The following is a 22,390-nucleotide window of genomic DNA, read 5'->3' as shown; positions in this document are numbered from 1 at the left end:
AGAAAAACAAAAATTGTTTTTGAAATTAAAAGAAAAATTTCAGAAAACTGTTTTACAATCGACTGAAAAGGGAGAATGCACTAAGCAAAAACCTTTAAAGAAGAAAGTGGAACAGAAACAAAAAATTAAAAATGAGAAAATTTTACAAAAAGAAAATAAAAGCTCATCAGATCAATCATCCAATCGCAATCAAAAATCACAAAAATTGAAAAATGAAAACTCAAAAATTTTTGGTAATAAGTGGTGCAGGTCGGACCACAGTGCTCAAAAGTCAAATCCAGCAATCAAGAGGAGGAAGGAATATCACCAAGCCAAACAGTGCTTTGATTTGAGCATTTGGACTGAAAATGGTGATTGGTACGATAACAGAGTGTGTTACAGATGCGGCTATCAAGGACACATTGCTGTTAACTGCCAGAATTGGAGGTTTGAATCGAGAAGATGCTATAATTGTCAAATCAGAGGTCACATTGCCAGAGATTGCCCAATGAGATCAATGGAAAGATCGAGGGCTGAATCTTAGAAAAAGTTGAAGAAATCAGTCAAGGTCGAAGAAAAGCCCAAAGAACAGAAGGTGAAAGAACAGAAAGTGAAGCTTTCACAAGGGCAGAAAGACCGACTGAGAAAGAAAAGAAAGAACGCTCGAGAGTATCTCGAAAGGATTTTGTCCTTGGATACAACAAGTAAAACAGAGAAGAGTTCTGATAAATCGTCTTGCTCTTCAAAGAATGACAAATCAAGCAAAACGAATTCATCAGATGTAAATCTGAGGACAGAATGGAGTGTGAAGAAAAGAAAGGTTCCTCGCGATGAATTTGTTTCTTCAGAAACAAAGGAGCCACGTTCTGGAGATGATTCTGATTCGTCAAAATCAGAGGAGCCACAAGTTGAGCTCAAAAGTGAAAATTCAGTTCCGCCAATGGATGATATCAACTTTCCACCATTGCGAGCTGAAAATTATAAACAAAAAGTTGACGAAGTTGAAATTTCAAATCAATCTTTTTCTGAAAAGAAAGATTTTGATGTTGAAAAAGCCTTTAACCCCAATGTTCTAAATATTTTTGAAAAAATGGTTGACGGAAAAGTCAAAGGGGTTAAAGAATTTTATGAATCAAAAAGGCATGTTCAAAACACCCAAGGACCGTCAGGCTTGGGTGAATCTCTTTAACTGAAAATCCTGACTTGCCGGAGTTCCCAGGTTGGTAAGCGTGGAACATGAATCGGCACATTTCTTGAGAAATTCACTTCGGTGATATTTCGACTTTCAAAAGATAAATCAGGGACATTAAGTTGTAATTGATTCATCTTTCCTACAAGTGGTAATTTGAAAAACAAGGTGATGAAACCCCGTGTTTATGAAATGTCACACAAACCTAATTTTCCGGAAAAAACCATTTTGATTAAAACAAACTTAAGTGTTTTGATATCACAATGGGAAAATAGTTTGTTGTGAGGGGGAGTTCTGATTGTTTACGCCAAGTGGATGGAGAATTGAAGTGATTCTCATCAAGTTGTCAAGTTTGTACAGTTTGTTTCAAATTTTCCCAGAAAATCAAAATTGAAACATATTTTGATTTTAGGGGGAGGAAAATTTTTAAAAAATTAGAAAATTAGAAAAAGTCAAAAACATTGAAAAAGTCAAAATGAGTTTTGTTGCGAAAAAGAGGAAATGATAGTAAATCAGTGGACTATTACAGCATGCTAAAGAAATGAAATGTCAAATGTGATAAACGATCTCACTAAAGATATGACGATAGGCTCAGCTAGACTAGTAGATTTGCGATAACGATACAAACTTAAATAAAAAGCCTAGTTCTAGTGGGAAACACGGTTGAAAGCATAGTACTTAGTTTTGTCCTTCTTGACTGTGTGCCTACTCAGTAATCGCTGAATGCCAAAAAGCATAAAAACTGGTTAAGTTTGTGAACTTTCACTACTTTGCTGAAAAATCGCTGTGATTGTGCATTTAATTTTGCAAAGATTTAAACTTGTTTGATTTCTTTATTTTGTTTAAGCATCGGACATCCTCTGCGTATACGGGAGTATCGACCTGGATGTTGTTGCCTAAACGTTCTGCTTTATTTTCTTTGGTGTTTCGTTTAAGCTTTGGACCTCCTCTGCGTATACGGAAGTATCGACCTGGTGGTTAAAGCCTAAACAACTTCAACTTGTTTTATTTTCTTATTTTGTTTAAACATTGGACTTTCTCTGCGTATACGGAAGTATCGACCTGATTGTTAATGTTTAAACATTCTGCTTTGTTTTCGCACATATCACAGTTGATGAAAGTTTAAAGGCATTACTTGAGTTAGTGTATTGCATGATGAGGGGATATGCTGAGATCGTGGGGTCCATAAGAATTTTAGTGCAAAATTAATATACCTTAACGTATCGGTAAGCATTTCGAAAGTTTTTAGATTGAGCTTAAGTGGACAACAATATCGTCAATCAACGTGAATCGTTTAGAACTTAAAACGATTAGAAGCTTAACGGTTCTTGTGACGTGTCTCAAAAACTGATATGATCCTCTTACACAAACTCACAAAAATATGTTTGTACATATTTCATTTCTGCATTTAATTTCTGTCATTGCATTTATGTTTCTTATTTTGAAAAACCCAAAAAGATTTTCGACAACTGATGTTGAAAAGCTGACATTCAAAATCTCAAAGGCTAATCATGATGAACAGACAGGTTGGTTAAATGGTTTGAAATGTTTAAGATGATTCATTAAGTTGAATCAGAATTTGGAATGTTTCGAATTCTTGATAATTTTTAAATGTAAATGAGTCTCAAATGTTTAGTTGATTCATTAAGTTGAATCGCAACTTTATTTGTTTGTAATAGAGAGGTTGAGATGTGCAGGTTTCTGATTTGTTGATACGGAAAGCCAGGCGTCGATCCCAAAAGCACGGAAGCTTGACGAAAGGGGGAGCCTGAAGAGTCTGAAGAAAGAGCAACGGAAGCTGAAGACAGATCCACCGGGATTTTGTTCAAGCAAGAGGGACTCAAGAGAGAGAGAGAAAGACAAGACGCTACGAGATTGACTGCGGCAATATCCAAGGGGGAGATTGTTAGTGCATTAATGTCTATCGCCTTCGTCAATCCGAGCCGTAGCGAGAAACCGAAGAAATCAAGTCTTTATAGTGTCATATCTAGTTAAAAGGCAAGGTGGCAATCTTGTAATTAATGTAAAGTTTCATTAAAGCCTTGGCCTATAAATAGGTTAGTTATGACATAAGTTGAGTATCTAGTGAAGACTTTAGCTCTCATTGTGTGTTGTTGGTGATTCAAGTCTAGAAAGAGAAAGTCTAGAGAGAGAAAGTCTTTGTACACGTGATTCTTGTACCGAACTTGTCATATCTTGCAATAGATTCACGTTTCTAGTACGTTATTGTGTGTTCGGTCACGCACGTTCACGGATTCCGCACGTCGAACGTTCGTTACGCAATCGAACGGCGTAAAAACCGGTCCTACATAGAGAACGATATCCCTTTTCATGCCCGGCCACCAGTACTTGTAGCGAAGGTCCTAGTACATTTTGTCGGCACCGGGATGAATAGAATATCGGGATTTGTGGGCTTCGTCCATCAAAATCTTTCGCAATTCAGTCCGCTTAGGGATCCAAATTCGGTCCAGAAAGTAGAAGATCCCATTCAACTTGCTTACAAGCTGAGCTCCATCGTGATAGATTCTCTCCTTCTTCAAGGTGTGTTCATTAAAACAAGCATGTTGGGCTTCGCGGATGAGAGTTTCGAGATCGTGTTGGGCTTGGGTATTGCGAATACTAAGCAAATAACTCCGTCTGTTGAGAGCGTCGGCAACGACATTTGCTTTGCCTGGGTGATAACGAATCTCATAGTCGTAATCGTTGAGAAGTTCTGCCCATCGGCGTTGACGCATATTAAGTTCTTTCTGATCAAAGATGTGTTGTAAACTCCTGTAATCGGTGAAGATCGTACACTTAGTACCATACAGATAGTGTCTCCAAATCTTTAACGCAAAAACAGTCGCGCCTAGCTCGAGATCATGGGTTGTATAGTTCTCCTCGTGGACTTTGAGCTGGTGAGATGCGTAAGCTATAACCTTGTCCTGCTGCATAAGAACACAACCAAGACCAAGGTTGGAAGCATCACAATAGACAATGAAGTCGTTGTTCCGTCGGGCAAAGTGAGAACAGGAGCGTTGCAAAGCATGTGCTTGAGGGTTTGGAAAGCAGACTCTTGTTCGGTTCCCCAAACAAAAGGCTTGTCTTTATGCGTAAAAGCGGTAAGCGGCACAGCGATCTTAGAGAATCCTTCAATAAATTGTCGATAATAGCCCGCTAATCCGAGAAAAGAACGGACTTCAGACGGGTTCTTAGGCGTAATCCAACTCTTAACTGCTTCAATCTTCACGGGATCGACATGAATACCTTGACTATTGACGATGTGACCCAGAAACTGAACCTCCTCCAGGCAGAATTCACACTTGGGAACTTGGCATAGAGTTGATTCCCCTGGAGTAACTCGAGAACCAAACGTAGATGTTGCGCGTGTTCGGTTTTCGACTTGGAATAGATCAAGACATCGTCGATGAACACGATGACGAAACGGTCTAGAAATGGCTTACACACGCGATTCATCAGATCCATGAAAACCGCGGGTGCATTGGTTAAACCAAAAGGCATAACAACGAACTCATAGTGGCCATAACGAGTGCGAAAAGCGGTTTTGGGTATATCTTCTTCCTGAATGCGCAGTTGATGATAGCCTGAGTGTAGATCGATCTTCGAGAAACACGTAGCACCTTGCAGTTGATCAAACAAATCGTCGATACAAGGCAAGGGATAGCGGTTCTTGATGGTTAACTTATTCAACTCTCGATAGTCGATGCACATCCTGAACGACCCATCCTTCTTTTTAACGAAGAGGAGTAGCGCGCCCCAAGGAGAGGTGCTCGGGCTAATGAAGCCTTTTTCAAGTAGTTCCTGGAGTTGGTTCGAGAGTTCACGCATTTCGGACGGCGCGAGTCGATATAGGGCTTTGGCAACAGGGGTAGCTCCAGGAATGAGGTCGATACGAAAGTCGATATCACGACTTGGCGGTAAGCCGGGAAGGTCGTCAGGGAACACAACAGGAAATTCACGAACCACAGGAACGTCTTTCACTTCTGTCTTTCCTTTCTTTTCCTTCTCCGCTACTACAATGCTAGCCAAGAAAGCTCTGTATTCCTTGCGGAGATACTTGCTAGCTTGGACACATGACATGAGCTTGAGACCTTTTGAAGCAGTTTCACCGTACACACATAATAGATCACCATTTGCGAGCGAGAATCGAATCATTTTATCGAAGCATACAACTTCAGCATGGTTTTCGCGAAGAAAGTCCATGCCTACTATGATGTCAAAACTTCCGAGTTGCATCGGAATAAGATCGATTGGGAAAATGTGATTGTTGAGCTCGAGAGTACAATCACGAAGAACGGAATTAACGGCGACAGTTCTTCCAATGGCGGCTTCAACTTCGAATGTTGAGGAGAAATAAGAGCGCTTACGACTTATGAGCTTCTCGAATTCAAATGACACAAAGCAGTTATCGGCTCCAGTATCAAACAAACACGATGCATAAATACCATTCACAAGGAACGTACCATTAACCACATTGTTGTCAGCCGGGCTTGACGAGCATTGATGTTGAAGGTTCTGGCGCGTGCTGCTTGTTGCTGCTGCTGGGGCTCTTGCTTCACAACCCTGGTCGGGCACATGTTTGCAAAGTGGTTAGGATCACCACATGCAAAGCAGACTCGGGCGTTGATCGCGGGTGCCTGAGCCGCGTGTTGGCCTTGAGGGGCTGGGAGTAGAGCTTGATGAGTAGTGGCAGGAGCTGTGGTGTTACGGGGACCATAGCGACAGTTGGCAGTAAAATGACCGTACAAATTGCAATGAGCGCAGAAACAACAGGCGAGACCCATCGGATGATGATACGAGCATGTCGGGCAAAGCGGGTGGGGACCTGTGTATGCACGCTTTGCTGGTGGTGCATGAGTAACTGGTGCTAGTCGATGATGAGACTGCTGCTGTGCTGGTACGGCTTGCAGAGGTGCAGCAGTGGTAGTGACAGCACAATTCTTGTTGCTGGAGCTGCTGTTGTTGTTCTTCTTCTTGCGGCGTGATGACTTGGACGGTTGAGCAGTGGCGGTTTCAGCGGTCAGTGCAATGGTGGCTTGATGCAGAGACTTGGAGGGCTTATCCCAAAAACCAGCTTTCACTCGCTTGTCGTTGATTTCAGCGGCAAGCAAGTAAGTCTCTTCAATCGACGATGTCTTCGCGGCGTGAACAAAATCGACAACACAGTCGGGTAGAGCTCGAATGTACTTCTTGATTGCCATGTCTGGCGTCTTGACTTGATCGGGACAGATAATGCTGAGCTGCTTGAAGCGAGCAGTCAGGGCAGCGTTGTCTCCATCTTTCTTCTTAATGTTCCAAAACTCATCCTCCATTTTTTGGCGTTCATGGGGAGGGCAGAATTCGTCCATCATGATGGTTTTCAGCTCTTCCCAGGTCAGCTCATAAGCTGCATCATTCCCGCGTTTGTTTCGTTCGGCCATCCACCAGTCTAGAGCGCGGGACTGGAAGAAGCCGGTTGCGTTTAGGGTACAGAGATTCTCAGGACAGCCGCTTTGGCGCAGAGTGACTTTGACGGAATCGAACCATTGAAACATAGCTGTTGGGCCATCTTCTCTGGTAAATTCCTTTGGTCCGCATGCCTTGAACTGTTTGAAGCTGAAAACAGTGTTGGTACCATCTTTGGGAGCTTCAATTCTCGACTCCTCAGATGACTTGCTGACGTTCTCATAGACATCACTCATAGCTTTTGCTACTTGTTTGGCAATGATAGCAGCAAGACGTTTATCTCTCTTTTCTTGGCGAGTTAGTAGGGTTCGGTGTCCAGATGACGACATTGTCTGCAACAGACATCGTCGTAGGTCTCAGACACATCATAATCGAATCTCACCTCACACGTCTACTACTTACTAAAGCTCGGGAACACATTAAGACATGTATCATGTAAACACATAGGCACAAAATCATAGATTCACATATTCACAGAAACACATAAGCACGTAGAGCACAGAATCACAGAGGCACAAAATGACACATAGTCTTCCTATCAGCACACAGAAGCAGTCAGAATACAGAAACCTATCCTTCCAAGTTCGCGTGTCGTTCAAACAGATCGAGTAGTATAGAATAAGCGTATAACGTAGCATAATGTCGTCCGTATTACAGCGACTTGTTAGCGATGTCTAGTGTGTTGTGTGATTCGCGGAAACAAAAGGCGTTAGATCGAAACCCATAGTGTCTCAATACGCCAACAATTTAAACACACGAGCAGGTAAATACACATAAAACACATAAAATCGATGAATTATCAGAGTCAACAGTTGCGGGCTCAGAATCGAAATATGTAAAAATCGAGAAATGGATTGTCTGCGGCTAGATAGACATTGACTACCCAAAGTGATTCGACTATTCTCAAGGATGTACAACAAGCCCTTATTGATCTAATAGACTGTGCTCTATCACCATCATGCGGAAAATGGCACTCGTCCTTTCGGTTGTTTAAGCACTCGTGTCCTTGGAATCCATCGAAACTTTGGTGAGAGTTTTGTAAAAATAAAAACTGAGCGGGTTAAGTCGTCAAGGTTCGGGTTTCACCCCTGGCTTAACAACTTCGTTCCAGCTTTTTGTTAGAAATAGCGACGAAAATCCGCGTTGAAGTATGGATTTCACTCCTGATTCAACGCGTATTCCCGCGTTTTATAGATAAATATAGATCAAACAAGCAGTTTAATCGAGAGTTTGCGGTTTTCACACCTAATCTTGACTTAATCGCCTATCCAAAATTGAGATTTCGAGTGCAGTGATAGTGAAGTATAAGCGAGAATGGCTAGGTATAGCATATAAGCTCGGTCTGTTGGTTCCTAACTATAGTCTAGGTCTCTAAGACATCGACCCGGACTAGGTCGAGTCTTGCCTAAATCCCTATAGTTATGGCTCTGATACCAATCTGTCACACCCCAACCGATGGCGGAATCATCGGGGCATGGCACTGAGCGAAACAGATTGTCCAGAAGTTTCCATAACAACTATCATTACTATTCAATTTAAAATAATACATCCCATACCGTATCTCAAACAGTAAACAAATTATTACAGAGCAAATCCAGGCAATTAATTCTGTTCCGATAACTCAGATTTAATTAAATAGCAATTGTTTATCTGCTTCTAGAGACCCTTGAATTGACTACTACAGACAACTATTTGTTGGACTCTAGAGCTTTATTCTAGCCTCGCTTTCCTGGCCAGTCGATCGGCTGAGTGTCCGTTCGGACAGCAGTCCGATCGGTCAGCACCCTGACCTGGTCGGCATGTTCGCCAAACACTTGGTTGTTCTGATCGTTTGTCGTTCTATCGAGGTATTTTGACAACGAGTCAAACCACAGAACCCTCATCTTTACTTGGTTCTCCTGATCGGACAGGAATCACCCAAATCCGGTTAGCGAATGGTTCGAGACGGTGTTTAACGTTTAACTCGAGACCGGTGAACCTCATGGATAGAATCCGGATCTAGGGGCACGCAACCACCGGAATGATTAGCAAGTTGGCACAAGCTCCGTTTCTATCGGTTTTGAAGATATTGAGTGTAAAAGAGTTGAGAGAAAGTTGGAAAACCATCTTTCAATCTCTTTCATTGTGAACATGTTTAGATCTGTGAAAGATCTTTGTTTGTTTATGTGGAAATCGGTTAGATCCAAGTTATTCTTGGTGGATTGAGGCCAAAACATGAAGTTCTTCAAGAACACCATGATGACATCATCCTAGAACACTTGAATCTTGATTATTTCACGGTTAAAAGTTAAGATTTGAAAGATAGAAAGGTATAGGAGTGCGTGTAGATCAAGAAAGTACAAGATTTAGGATGAGATCTTACCAGAATCGAGAAAATCTAAGAAAAAGTGAGCTGAGCGTGCTGGTCGGACAGAGGTTTCCAAAAGTAGAAAGTTTGACAATGACAGGGGTATTTATAGGATGCCAAAAGAGGTAAAGGCTGGCCGATCGGCCAGGCAGCTCGATCGAACAGGCTGTCCGATCGACTGGCTGTTCGATCGGCTGGTAGCCTGATCGTTCAGCTGCCTGATTCGAGCGTTCGGTGCGACGATTTTTTATATTTCGATTTTTGATTGCGAACGATGCGAGTACGATAGAGTTTCCTATTCAAATTACTTTTAATCCCAACTATTCATATCGAGCACCATCATTTCTCCACTAATTATCATGGTCTGATTTCGATTGAGTTCGATTGCGTTCCAATTGCGATTGAGTTTCGATTGCGATTAGATTGATTACCACACATAACATAAAGTAAACATGCACAAGTAACACATAAGGCACACACACACGTATAACAGTAACCATAAATGTGATATTCGAGTTTCGAGTTCGATGATGATTTGATTAGCTCGATTATTGGTTAATAAACTTTATCGCATTGTTACTTCCTTCTTATTCACAGTCGTAAAGCGTTTCGTAGCGATAAACATTCGATTACTTCGATTATAATTAATTAGTCAACATAATACAAGTAACGAAATCATAAAATAGACTACTACAGTCAAAGAAGTCAAAACAGTAGTTGAGCAAGGAGTGATAGATCGCAATTAGCGATCTTTTCTTCCTTTGACTTCAATATTGACTTTGACTTTCGAAAACACGGGGTGTTACAAGAGCCTTCACTTCCTGTAACCCTGCGCGGGCTACTGCTGTGCTCAGTAAGGGCCGCGCAAGAACCAAAGCGCAAGGTCGCTTCAGAAGGTACCAAAGGTACAAGTGATAGAAGAACAAGCCAATCAGCATCCTCCAGGCTGTGCTCAATCGTGCTCCACGATCGTCTGACGTGCAGGAGACAGAAAGTACACAAGGATGCCTACGTGGTACCAATCAGGGGGCGGCGACACCTGCCCCATGATCTCCACTTACCTGCCGATGGCAGAGGGACAACAAGGCCGACAACAGGGACACGTGGCTCCAATCAAGGTGCGCCAGCACCGGGGATCTTCTAGACGGCACTAACGGTCGATACCAGTGAGACAAGAAGGATGTTCTCTGTTGTCGCCTTTCGGCCCAAGGCCCATCAGCCCATCTCTCCTTACATCTCTCCGGCTATAAATAGAGACCTCCATTGCACGGGTTAAACATTCTATTCCTTTCACTCTCATTCTTAACACACAATTATCTCCTCAAAGCAGATACTTATTCTCACGCCGGAGTCTGGTTAAGAGGGAAACCCCCATATTCCCCTCTTAACGAGCTAACGGTGTTCTGTTTTACAGGATTATCAGATCAATCGGAGCTCAGAAAGCTAAAAGAAGATTAACCCTTATGAAAGGAACATAAACCAAACTAATTAACCCTAAAATTAGTTCTGTGTTTCTTCATTGGCGCCCACCGATTTTCACAATCACTTCCATCTTCTTTTTATGAGTTTTTCAAAGTTTTTGTTCCTTCGATCATGGCTGGTCAGGGAATCATTCCTGATTTCGGCTTCGGCACAAACTCCAACGTGGGTCCGGGTGAGGACAAATGTCCAAGTCCAACCTACCGAGGAAGTAGGCGAAATCGAAATAACAAACACTAAGGGACGCCGCGCAAGCTTCACTCGCATCACTTCAACGAGAACCCCAGGAAGCAATGTTGCTGGTCCTTTAAACCCAGCTCCAAACTCAATCATTTCAGTGCTACTTGGGCTACCAGAAGGTGAAATTGTCACTTCCTGGTATGCCAAGCAAATTGCTACCATCAACGCTGCGTATCAGTCTTTGAGCGCACAGCAAGCACTCTTGCAAGCAGAACCATCTTTGGTTACACCGCTGGGTCCGAGTCAGGGGGTGCGCAAGACACCCCCGCAACAAAATTTTCAAGGAAGAATCAACAGACCTCCTCCACTGAGAAGACCATGCGTGCATGACACGCGTGACACACGAGGAGAGACAGAGGGTTATTACGACCACCCGTCATATGTGCAAAGGGTTCCAGTTCATAGCCGGCTCGGGACGTTCAACATGAACAACGAATGGGACAACACGGATTCGGAAGATTATACATGGCAAGAGGACGAGGGCTCCTCAGTTTTCAATCGTTTGCCGAAAAACCACGAGTCTTACAAGCCAAGGCAGCGCATCGCATACAGCGAAGAAGCGGAACGAGACTTCAGCCTCGCATACAGACCAGCTGAAGCAGCCGAACACTGAAAGTTCATCCCAAAGATCGCTCTAGCCCCACTATCAAAGGAAAAGTTGCCTCCAACAGTGGGAAAGTTCAACGGTCTAACTGACCTAGATGATCACGTCTGAGTATTCACAAGTGTTGGTGTTATGGGAGGATGGAACATGCCAATGTGGTGCCATCTGTTTATCCAGACCTTTACAGTGGCTGCTTGTAACATCCGTCAAAAACGGATATCCAAATCTGACCCATTTTAAATGTTCGGATCCTAATTCGTTCAAAAATCGGAAATTTGTACGTTAAATCGGTAAAATACCCAAAATTTGGGTTAAATCAAATAATTATAATATATATTATCATTTAATAAATAAATTAATACTTTAATTAATTAATAAATTAATATTGTAATTAATTAAAAATAAACGTTTAAATAAAAGGGTTAGTTTAATTTAAATAAACTAACTAGGTTAGTTATTTACTAAAAAGGTTAAATAACCAAGTTAGGTTAGCCTAGTTATCCCTTTTAAAAGGGAAACACTAACTGAGTCAGGGAACTCAGTTAGGCCCGTTAGTCACAATCGCAAACTACAGGGACCAAACTGTAACTTCAGGACAAAAACATAAAAAAAGGGGGTCTCCTGGATGAGAACCGGCCCTTGTGCGGTTCGAACTCGGGTCTCTCGTATCACACACAAACGTCTTAACCACTCGGCCGGGCATGCCACATCCAAACATTTTAGGAAACTAATTATATTTATGCGTTAATTAGATTTCAAACCTGATTTCCATTAACCACCAAAACGAATTGACAGCAACATTCCTTATTTTCTTTTCAACCATCCGTCAAGGATTGACAGGAGGATTTCGGAAACTTTTATAATACGATCAATCAATGATTTCCGTTTCCTTCTTTGATTAAACCGTATTTATTCGGTTTCCTTAGGTCCGAACTATTTCCAAACCATCACCACCTTACCACCCTATATATACCCGAACCCTCACCATCTCGAACTCACCACTCGACACCCTCTCACTCTCGAACCTACCACACTTGCACGCCTCCTGGGATCGCCGGAAACACATCGGAGAAGACAAGTCGAGACCTGCAACTCACCTGCTTGAAGCTCCGTTTGCCGGAATTCCGCCGGAGTCGCCGGAGAAGACAATCAACTCCGGTAATCCCCTTCCTCCGGCTGATTTCACTGTTATTGTTATTATTACTAATATTATTATTATATTATCATTATCATTATTATTATTATTATATATTTATAATATATAATGTTATATAATCAGAAATAATTAGATTTATTCTGAAATAATCAGATTTATTAGTTTTATTTTATTTATATTAATCGGAAATAATTATTAAATTTTTTCTTATTAATATTCTGAAATAATAGTGTTGGTAATATCATTAATCAGAAATTTTATGATTTTTTTTAGTATAATTATATAATAGTAACCAAGTTTATTATTTTTACTAATTTATATTAATCAGAAATATTATTATTAAATCAGATTAAACATTATTGTTATAATCAGATTTATCTTTATACATCAGAATTATATATATTTTTTTATATATATCCGAATCTTTATTATTATTATTATTATTTATTTCAGAATTATTATTTCAATTATTAATCAACATTATTTTATTTTTATGATTATTGTTATTAACATATATTACATATATCAGTAATGCTATTATTGTTATCATTAGAATTATCAATATTATTACTATTATCATATTGATAATAATAACAAAGTTATTATTGTTAACATTATTATTACAAATACTAATATTATTTGAATTATAAAAAAATAATATTATTATTATCATATTCATTACTAAATAAAATCAGAGATAATATTATTATATGATTATCATTGTTATTACCATTTTAAAAATATTACTATTGTTATTAATTCCCACTAGTTTTATTATTTATTTAATTCACCAACATTAATTAACGAATTCCCAAACACAATAGGATAATCTCTTGCAATCTCTTGGACAACCCTTTCTCTACACTCTTACCAAGAAACGCAATCAATGTGAGTATACTTGATCCCATTTTTATTTTATCACTTTTGGGTGCAACATGTATTCTATACAAAAACACGCAACGCTTGAAACTTGTTATATGCACACTCTATCCATTTTAAACATTACACAATTTGATGCTTGTTAATCTCGTATGCTAGGTAAACTTTTCGTGTCTATATGCTCATTAACCTTGTTAAACTTATTAAACTTGTTAGACTTGTTAAACTTGTTAAACTTGTGAGACTTGTTAGACTTCTTATACTTATTAAACTCCTATGCTATAGGAGTATGCACCGCCCTTGAGTGAGTCTTGGGGTGTTTGCGTTGGAAACTTGGGTTTGACATATAGTGACACTGTTTCAGCATATTAGTAACTTGTATTATGTTGTTCATGTTGGATATGAGTACTTAAACTATTTTATTCTACTATGCTACGTATCAAACTTGTATACTCGCCAACATTTTTTTGTTGATGTTATTTTAATACATGTTGCAGGTTGATAGACGAAGTGATGAAGAAATCAAGTTAGGGTGGACTAGAAACTCACCTAGAAAATAATCTATGTTTGAAATTTGATTTATGTTATGATCATGTTGAACAATGTATGACATTTGAGCCATTTATGAAATTTGACTTAATCAATATTGTCACCAATAGTGTTATGTTGTTTTGAGCAATTTGTTCGTCTCATCCCGATGTTTCCGCCATCGGTTGGGGTGTGACACTGCTCGCGCCTGGTTCGACAGCCTCCCCCCAGAAAAATCACATCATTGGTCGATTTCAGAACCCAGTTCATAAATCAGTTCAGCCAACAGAGACGTTACTAGCGCGACACGACTGAGGTAACAAACATCTGGCGCAGAGATAACGAAGGGCTAGAAGATTTTATCACTTGCTTCAACAAGGAGTGTTTAGAGAACGGTGTGGTAAATGAACAATTGATGCACGCTCACTTCAAGAAAGCCATTCGTTGTGATAGCCTCATCAGGACTATCACAGGAAAAGACGGTATGCCCAAGGAGTGGGACAAGCTCATTGAGGCCGCAAAGATAGTAGCGCAAACAGAAGAGTCATTGGCCGGTACCAAAAACTCTTACACCGAAGATCGTTTTTCCAAGGGAAGCTCGTGTGATAACAACAGGCGAAACAAAAACAGAAACCCTGGGTGGAAGCCAAACCACTCGAACGGAATTGCGCAAATGCGACTCCTGTCAAAGGCACGCCCCAAAAACCATGTGCCCAAAAAATGATCTCATCCCTGTGTCCACTGCCTGGCCTTTCCAGCAGTGGGGGATCGATATGGTAGGACCTTTCCCTGAAGCTCCCGGAGCTGTGAAGTTTATAATTGTTGTCGTTGATTATTTCACCAAGTAGGTGGAGGCCAAAGCACTCGCTTCAACCACTATAATGATGGTGCGCAAGTTCATATGGGAACACATCATTTGCAGGTTTGGTCTCCCACTCAAGATTCTAATAGATAACGGCACAAATTTTGCTTCTGAAGACCTTCAAGAATGGATGAAAGAGATGAATATCGAACACACTTTCTCTTCGGTTGCGCATCCTCAGGGCAATGGCCAAGTAGAAAGTGTTAAAAAAGGTATCGTTGAAGGGACAAAGGCCCGCCTGGGCACTAAGAGAAGAGGCTGGGTAGATGAGCTCCCGAGCATCCTATGGGCTCATCGAACCATGCCGAAAACAAGCACTGGCGAAACCCCCTTTAGCCTGGTCTACGGCTCAGAGGTGGTTATCCCAGATGAAATTGTTGAACCTCAGCGCCCCTTGTCAGCTTCAAGATCCTCAACCTTCATTGTTAATGTGACATTTTGAGCCTCGAGGTCGGTAATCTTGGCGCGAGATGCATACATGCGCTGATTATCCTTTTCACATATTTTCTTCCAATCAGCACGCTCTTTCGCCAATAGATGTTCAGCAGCACGAAGCTTGCCTCGTAAGCCCTCGCGGCCCCACTCCTCTGATTTTCTATCAGCCTCAAACTTGACTTGCCTCAGCAAACGTTCGCGATACTTCTCCCAATCACCCCGCTCCATAACCATCGTGCGCCACTCTCGCACAATTTGGTTATTGGAAGCGCGAGTATTGGCTTCACCTACAACATACGCATGGTATAATCCATCATGGGTCCGCGCCATTTTCCGGTTAACCTCACCGGGAGGGAAAGAATTCAAGAACCATTCGCGGCATGGGGCGAACTCCAAGAAAGTATCCTTTTGCTTCAAGCCCCATGGTGGATGATGGGGAGCATCGCTGCGCGCCTCCTCAGTATAAGTCTTGTAATAGATATCCCCCAAGGTATCTTTAGGACCTATCGGGGGATGAGGCATCGAGCTCTGGCTCCCCGCACCAGCTTGCCCAGCAGCGAAAGCGCTGGAACGGATGTTAACATCAGCACCCGTGCCACCTGCATCAGGGGTGGTTTCCTTATGCATAGCAGATGATCCCCCAGCAGCGGAAGTAACTTGAGCAGTTTGGGTTGGGGCATCAACATGCACAGGCTTGGTTGGCTTCACAACCTCGGGTCCTTTACCTCGAGCAGTTTTCTGTTTCTCATGAAGAGGCTGGTCAAGCCCCGTAATACGGACGACCTTCGGACCCTGCGCCTTCTCATGGGCAATAGCACCAGCGGCCCCGGTCTCCTTAGAACTATCACCCTCAGGCTTTGCAGCAACCTTCTCTTTCTCTTGCGTTTTCTCCTTCTCAATAGGTTCCTCAGAAGTTTTCTTTTTCTCCTTCTCAACCTCTAACTCAGCAGTCTTTAGAGGCTTGATCACAAACTTAGTTCTTTTTGCGTCGGTTCTTTCGGGTCCTTAAACTCAACACCTTTCTTCTCAAGGGTTTTCTTCTTGGCTTCTGCAGAAGCCAAGTGTTAAAAAGAAATTTTATTAAAAGAAAGCACGAAGGAAGTACAACACTAACCTGGAGGAAATTTTTAGAGGGAGCGCAGACTGCTCTGCTTGCCTATTACTGGGGCCCTCCTAGTTTTCTGTGCCGCCTGCGCACTGACAGCAGTCTCCTCTCTGACCCTTTTCCGGCTTATCAACTTAACAGCAGGTTCTTCTTCTTCCTCCTCTTCGTCTTCATCCAAGGCAATGGACGAAGGAGTAGCGCCAGCCTCTGGGTTCCTGGAACCCGCGCTTCCTGAGCTCTTTGAACCAGCAGCTCCGGTCTTCTTCTCACCTATACGGGACAATCCCTCAAGTGAGTCACTGGCAACAACGTGATCATCTAGGTTACTCTACCGGAATCGGTGAGTACCTTTATCAGAAGCCCTAGCAGTTGCGCGGCTACCTCCGCCCTTCTTGCTGGATGCTTCAGCGTCGATAGTAATGACTTTCTTCTTTTCTTGGGTGGCTTCTTCTTCTTCTCCTCCGGGTCAATCCCAAGGTCGCGCAACACACCTGCAAAGATGTTAGACCAGGAACTTAGCTCCCATTTGAAGACCCTACAGACTCCTCGCTGGAAAGATAAAGTATCTCTTTCCCAGCGGAAGTCACGGCACACAAGGGTCTAGGATTGGGAAGATGCACACCTTTGGTTGCAGTGGGAGGATTGGTGAAAGCTCCAGCAAGTGGATATAGAAAGTGACCTTTGATGCGCTCATACCAATATGGCTCCCCTAGTTCCAGCGGGCGCACCCTCATGGATCCACCGAAGGTGGGGAAAGCAACCTGATAGTGATGTGCCTCTGCATTCAAAATTAACAATCAGGCGCAACTGAATTACAAAAAGTAGTCAAAGAGATAACTAACCTCTATCTTGAAACTTCATTGCTCTCTGGTTGGTTTGGCACATGATCGGGCGCACCCTCATGTATGAAGTCTTGATGGTTTTTTTTTCCTAAGGTTTGGCACATGAGCGGGCGCACCCTTATGTTATAGTTGCAAGGTTATAGTATATGGTTTGAATTTCACTAAGGTTAAACCATAATTATTTGAGTTCATAAGATGTAAATCAAAGAGTTTTAGACTACTTTAGTACTTACAGATTTGACCTCATCTCCAACCTTTGTACTTTTAGTTTAGTTATCTAGTTCATAGCCTAAAATAATATAGTTAAATGTTTTTACTTCAACCACTCACTGGTTCAATTAATTTGTTGGAGTTCTGCACTCACGAATTTTGTATGTAGAACAGTTAACTTAATTGACAATATATATTATGATTTCTAAAATAAAAGGGGAAGTTTTATATTTTGATGTTTTGAATATCCATATGTATATATGTATTTGACGAACCAGTTTGACGATGTAAGTATTAAATTTACATGTTAGTTATTTTACAAACATAAACCAACAGTAAGTTTACGATGTGTTTTGTTTTGTAATAGTTTTCGATTTAATAATAAATTACTTTTATCAATCCATTTGTAATTAAAAACAATGAAGTAAAATTTTATATAAACATATATTTGTTATACACGAAAATATGACTAAGGAAAAAAAACGAGATTCATCTATAATTAGTGTACTGAACACGTTGCGATACCAATTTGAGGATTAAATAACGCGTCCTAAAAGTCTCTTGTCGCCAGAAACCTATCGATCAATGAATCATACTATGTGACTCAAGTGCTATATATATGTATCTTATGCGAACTATAATTAAAACGTAGGTTCTCGAGCTTGTTATTAGAGACGACTTGTTTTGTTTTGCTTTGCTTGCTTTAAGGTACGGATTCTGTTTTCTTTTCATCGTAGTATACTTTTATTGTTCGTTACTCGTTAGTACGGATTCCTTTTCTTGACATCATAGTATTTTTAGTCAAGTCCGCTACTTTGTAGTACGGATGTTTTCGTCAGTAGTTTCTGTTTCGTATTGTTATATGACTAGTATATATTGTAGCATGCAATAGACCTTAGACCTTGTGCTCGTTATTGCATGTTCCCTTTAGACTTATGTCAAGATACTTTTATTTCTGATACACTTTGTACTCTATCACCCGAGCAATTATAAGACTTGTCGTTGGGGCGTCAACGTCATGGCACTCATCGTGACAGTGCATAACTAAAGTTCACGGCGTCTCTAGTTTGTGCTTGTGTAGCACCTGGCCCCTAGAGGCGAATAGATCGATCTTAGCTCTGACTTCTGACTCCTGTTGAGATGGAATAATGTTTGTACGCCTACACGCACCATCTCGGCACATGGACTATAGCCATGCATGCCTCTGTTTAGGCTCGTGGATGCTTCTATATTACGTGACTTGTTTTACTGTTATATGTTGTCACGTATGTCTTGTCTCTGTTATGATATGTTTGATATGATTATATGCATCTGATTATGTTCAGTATCTGTTACCTGTTCAGTATAAGTTTTGGGATTCAAGTTATGAAAGTATTTGTTTTAGTGCCATCTTTTTGGGATTTGTTAGTATCGGTACTGATCCGTTATGCTTTCGCATACCTGCCACTACTTTACTGTTGATTTCTCCGTTACTGGGCAACTTTTTGGCTCAGTCGTATTTTCTTTCTGGTGTTTGTCTTATGTATTTATAGGTAATCAGGGGAAACAAGGATGAGTGAGGGGAATATGAAGTTCAAGTTTTTAAAGTTTTTCGTTTCTTTTTATTTCAGTAATTGAATAACATAAGACTTAGGTTTTCTGGTGGATTTTAGACTTTTTGTTTGTTGGATTCTTGCTGTTATTTGAAACTTGTTTGGTTTTTGATATCTGTAATAGTGACATGCCAACCTGTTCCTGGTTGGGGTGTTACAGAACTCGTCCTCCAGCTTTTGGTGCTCGTGGGGAGGGCAAAACACTTGCATCATGATGTCCTTCAACTCATCCCACGTCAGCCCGTAAGCTGCATCATTTCCGCGTTTGTTTCTCTCGGCCTTCCACTAGTCTAAAGCACGGGACTGGAAGACGCCGGTGGCGTTAAGAGTACGGAGATTGTCAGGACAACCACTATGGCACAGGGTGACTTCGATAGAATCAAACCATTGAAAAATGGTTGTAGGACCATCTTCGCCAGTAAATTCCTTTGGGCCGCAAGCTTTGAACTGCTTGAAGCTAAAAGCAGACTTTGGTGAATCAGTCTGGGACTCTTCAGAAGATTTGATAGCGTTTTCATTCAGCTCACTAACAATCTGAGGGATGACTTTCGCCATCTGCTTCGAGACAAGTGCAGCGATGCGTTTGTCATCATGATTGCGGCGAGCGGCACGGGAGTGAAATGATCCAAATGACGACATTGTATGCAATAGACAGCGCCATAGGATTCAAAACGCTATATAATCGATTCTCACCTCACACGTACTACTTACTAAAGCTCAGGAACACAATCAAGCACATAAACACATAATCACATAAGCACATAATCACATAACACATAAGCACGTAGGAACACGTAAGCACGTAAGGCAAGTAAGCACATGAGGCAGTCAAAATACATAAACCTACCATTCAAAGTTCGCGCGTTCGAGAATAGCGGTTGTGATCAACGAGCACATAGCGAGTAGTATATCATAAGCGAATTATATAGCATGCGATCATCCACAAGTAGCAACGATCTGTTAGCGTGTTGAGATAGATGTGCAATGCAAGTTGTGTTTGTCGATCAAAGCGGGAGTGAAAAGCGAATAAATCACCAAAAATCGAAACATATAAACAGGTAAAACCCCTTAAAACACATGAAATTTCCACATAAAACGGCAAATATCAGAGTCAGCAATTGCGGGCTCAGAATCGAAAACACATAAGATCAGCAAATGCGAGATTGAAATCGAGGATAGATTGTCTAAGGCTAATAGACATCGACTACCCAAAGTGATTCGACTATTCTCAAGGACCTTTGGTACACACTCTTGGCTTTCGGGACTGTGTTGTCGCCTCGATTTGGGCGATTGGCACGCATCCCTCGAGTTACAGTGTGACTTCAAGCTGTTGGAGTCCGTTGAGACTTTGGTGAGAGTTTTGGTAAAGCCAAAATAAGAGCAAAACAAGTCGTCAAGGTTCGGGTTTCACCCCTGACTTAACAACTTCATTCCTGTTTAATAAAATAGAGAGGAAAAGTTGCGTTAAAGTACGGATTTCACTCCTGATTCAACGCAAATTCTCCTGTTTGTAGATAAAAGTGCGGTTCGAATAAGCGATTTAATCGAGAGTTTGCGGTTTTCACACCTAATCTCGATCTAATCACTCGCTCATTTTTTAAAACAGTGCAGTGCAACTACCTTAGGAAAGGTAGTGTGATAGTATAGCGTGGGTGTGAGTCGATCGGGAAATAGCAATAAGCTCGTACGGAACCCCTAACGAGTTTGCACAAGTCGGTCGGTTGGGTACAAGCAAGGAGGTGACGAGTCTGACACGAAGAACGTTCATACCTTCCCATGACCTTATCTTTGTTGTTTCAACAGTAGGATATATATCATCAAAATCCATTATAATACTCTTTTAATAATATCTTTCGTGTTGTAGGTACAAGCTAGGAGGTGACGAGGCTGATCTGAGGAACGTCCATACCTTCTCCTGACCTTATCCTTATTGTTTCAACAGTAGGATATATATATCATCGAAAGCCATTACAATACTCTTTTAATAATATCATAGCTAGTGTTAAAAAACGTTCGTATAAATATGCATTTCAAAACACATATAGGGACGCGAATAACAAAAATTATGGTTTAGTTGCATGCTAAAACTTTGTTCAAGTACGGGGTTTGAGTGTTGGTAACATAAACTATTCTTAACATGGAATAATCCATTACACCAGAAAACCTTTTTTTCTCAAAAGCTTGTTTAATATCAATGAAGAGATACGAAAGAGCTGGTGGTAAAGTGGTAAGGGAGAGACCTGGTGTTCTAAGTGACACAAGTTTGAAATTTGTCTCCACCATTTACTGTTGGCGGCACCTGGTGATGATGTGAGACTAGGCGAGTAGGCGGTGATCGCTAGTTCGATCCTTGAACTGAGCGGGTTTTATGTCACACCCAACCGATGGCGGAAACATCGGCGCATGGCATTGAGCGAAACAGATTGTCCATGAGTATCCATAACAACTATTAATTACGAGATATTAAAGCGTCATGTCCCATACCACAACATATCCAAATAAAACAGTTATTACAAATAAATGTCTCAAAAACAAATATTATCTCGACCACTCAGATTTAAGCGTGACATAACTAGACCCCTAACTTGATTCCATGAAAAGTAAGCAAAGCATCCTAAGCACCCGTCACATACGTTAAAATAAAGGTCAATACACATAGTGTAAGCTGAGCATACAAGTTTGATATAATAATAGAGTTCGAATAGTTTACGCATAACCAGCATGTAACATGTTTAAAGTGAAGGCAAGTAGGTTATCGACAGAGAAATATGCACAGACGTGACTGCGAGTTGTAGAATGTGCAACACATATCCCCACTTGGACACGTGAAGAAAAGCCCTTAACAACCCATGTCCACGACAGGTGTCACACCCCCAAAATCCACCCTGCGGAGTACCACCGCTTGGAGGCGTGACGTGACCAGGATCGAGCCACCAATCATATTGAACAATGTATTTAAGTAAATAAAACCAACCACAATACAATTGGTGACCAAAAGCCAGTTAACCAAGTTTTAAATTTAAACAGCGGAAGCATAATACGTGATACCAAAATATAAGTTCATAGACCATGGTTCATAAGTTTAAAGTCCAAAACGTAGGTTTAACAAGTTCATAAAGTTTATTTATTAAATACGGGACATATCAGTTCGCATCCACAACGACCACCTCCATATGCAAGCTCCAAACATTTAGCGACCTGTAAGGCATGTAACAACGAGTCAACAACAAAGTTGAGTGAGTTCACGTTTGGTTGTTTAGTTTTAAGTTGTTTTCCGAAAACGTGGTTTGTCTTTCGTTGGCGAAATTGCCGTGGGGGTTACCCCGTAGTTGAAAGAAAGTTTAACCAGTTCATTCTTTATTACCCATACACTGTTCATGATTAGTGGGGGCTTCCCCATGTGAACCACTAGATTGTACCATATCGACTACTACGCAAATAAGTTGTGCCCTACATCAGTGCCTATCATCACTGACGGTTTGCCATAGTCCATTAGTA

Source organism: Helianthus annuus, chromosome 1, assembly GCF_002127325.2.
Source record: "Helianthus annuus cultivar XRQ/B chromosome 1, HanXRQr2.0-SUNRISE, whole genome shotgun sequence".
NCBI lineage: Eukaryota > Viridiplantae > Streptophyta > Magnoliopsida > Asterales > Asteraceae > Helianthus > Helianthus annuus.
This window is presented reverse-complemented; position numbering follows the sequence as displayed.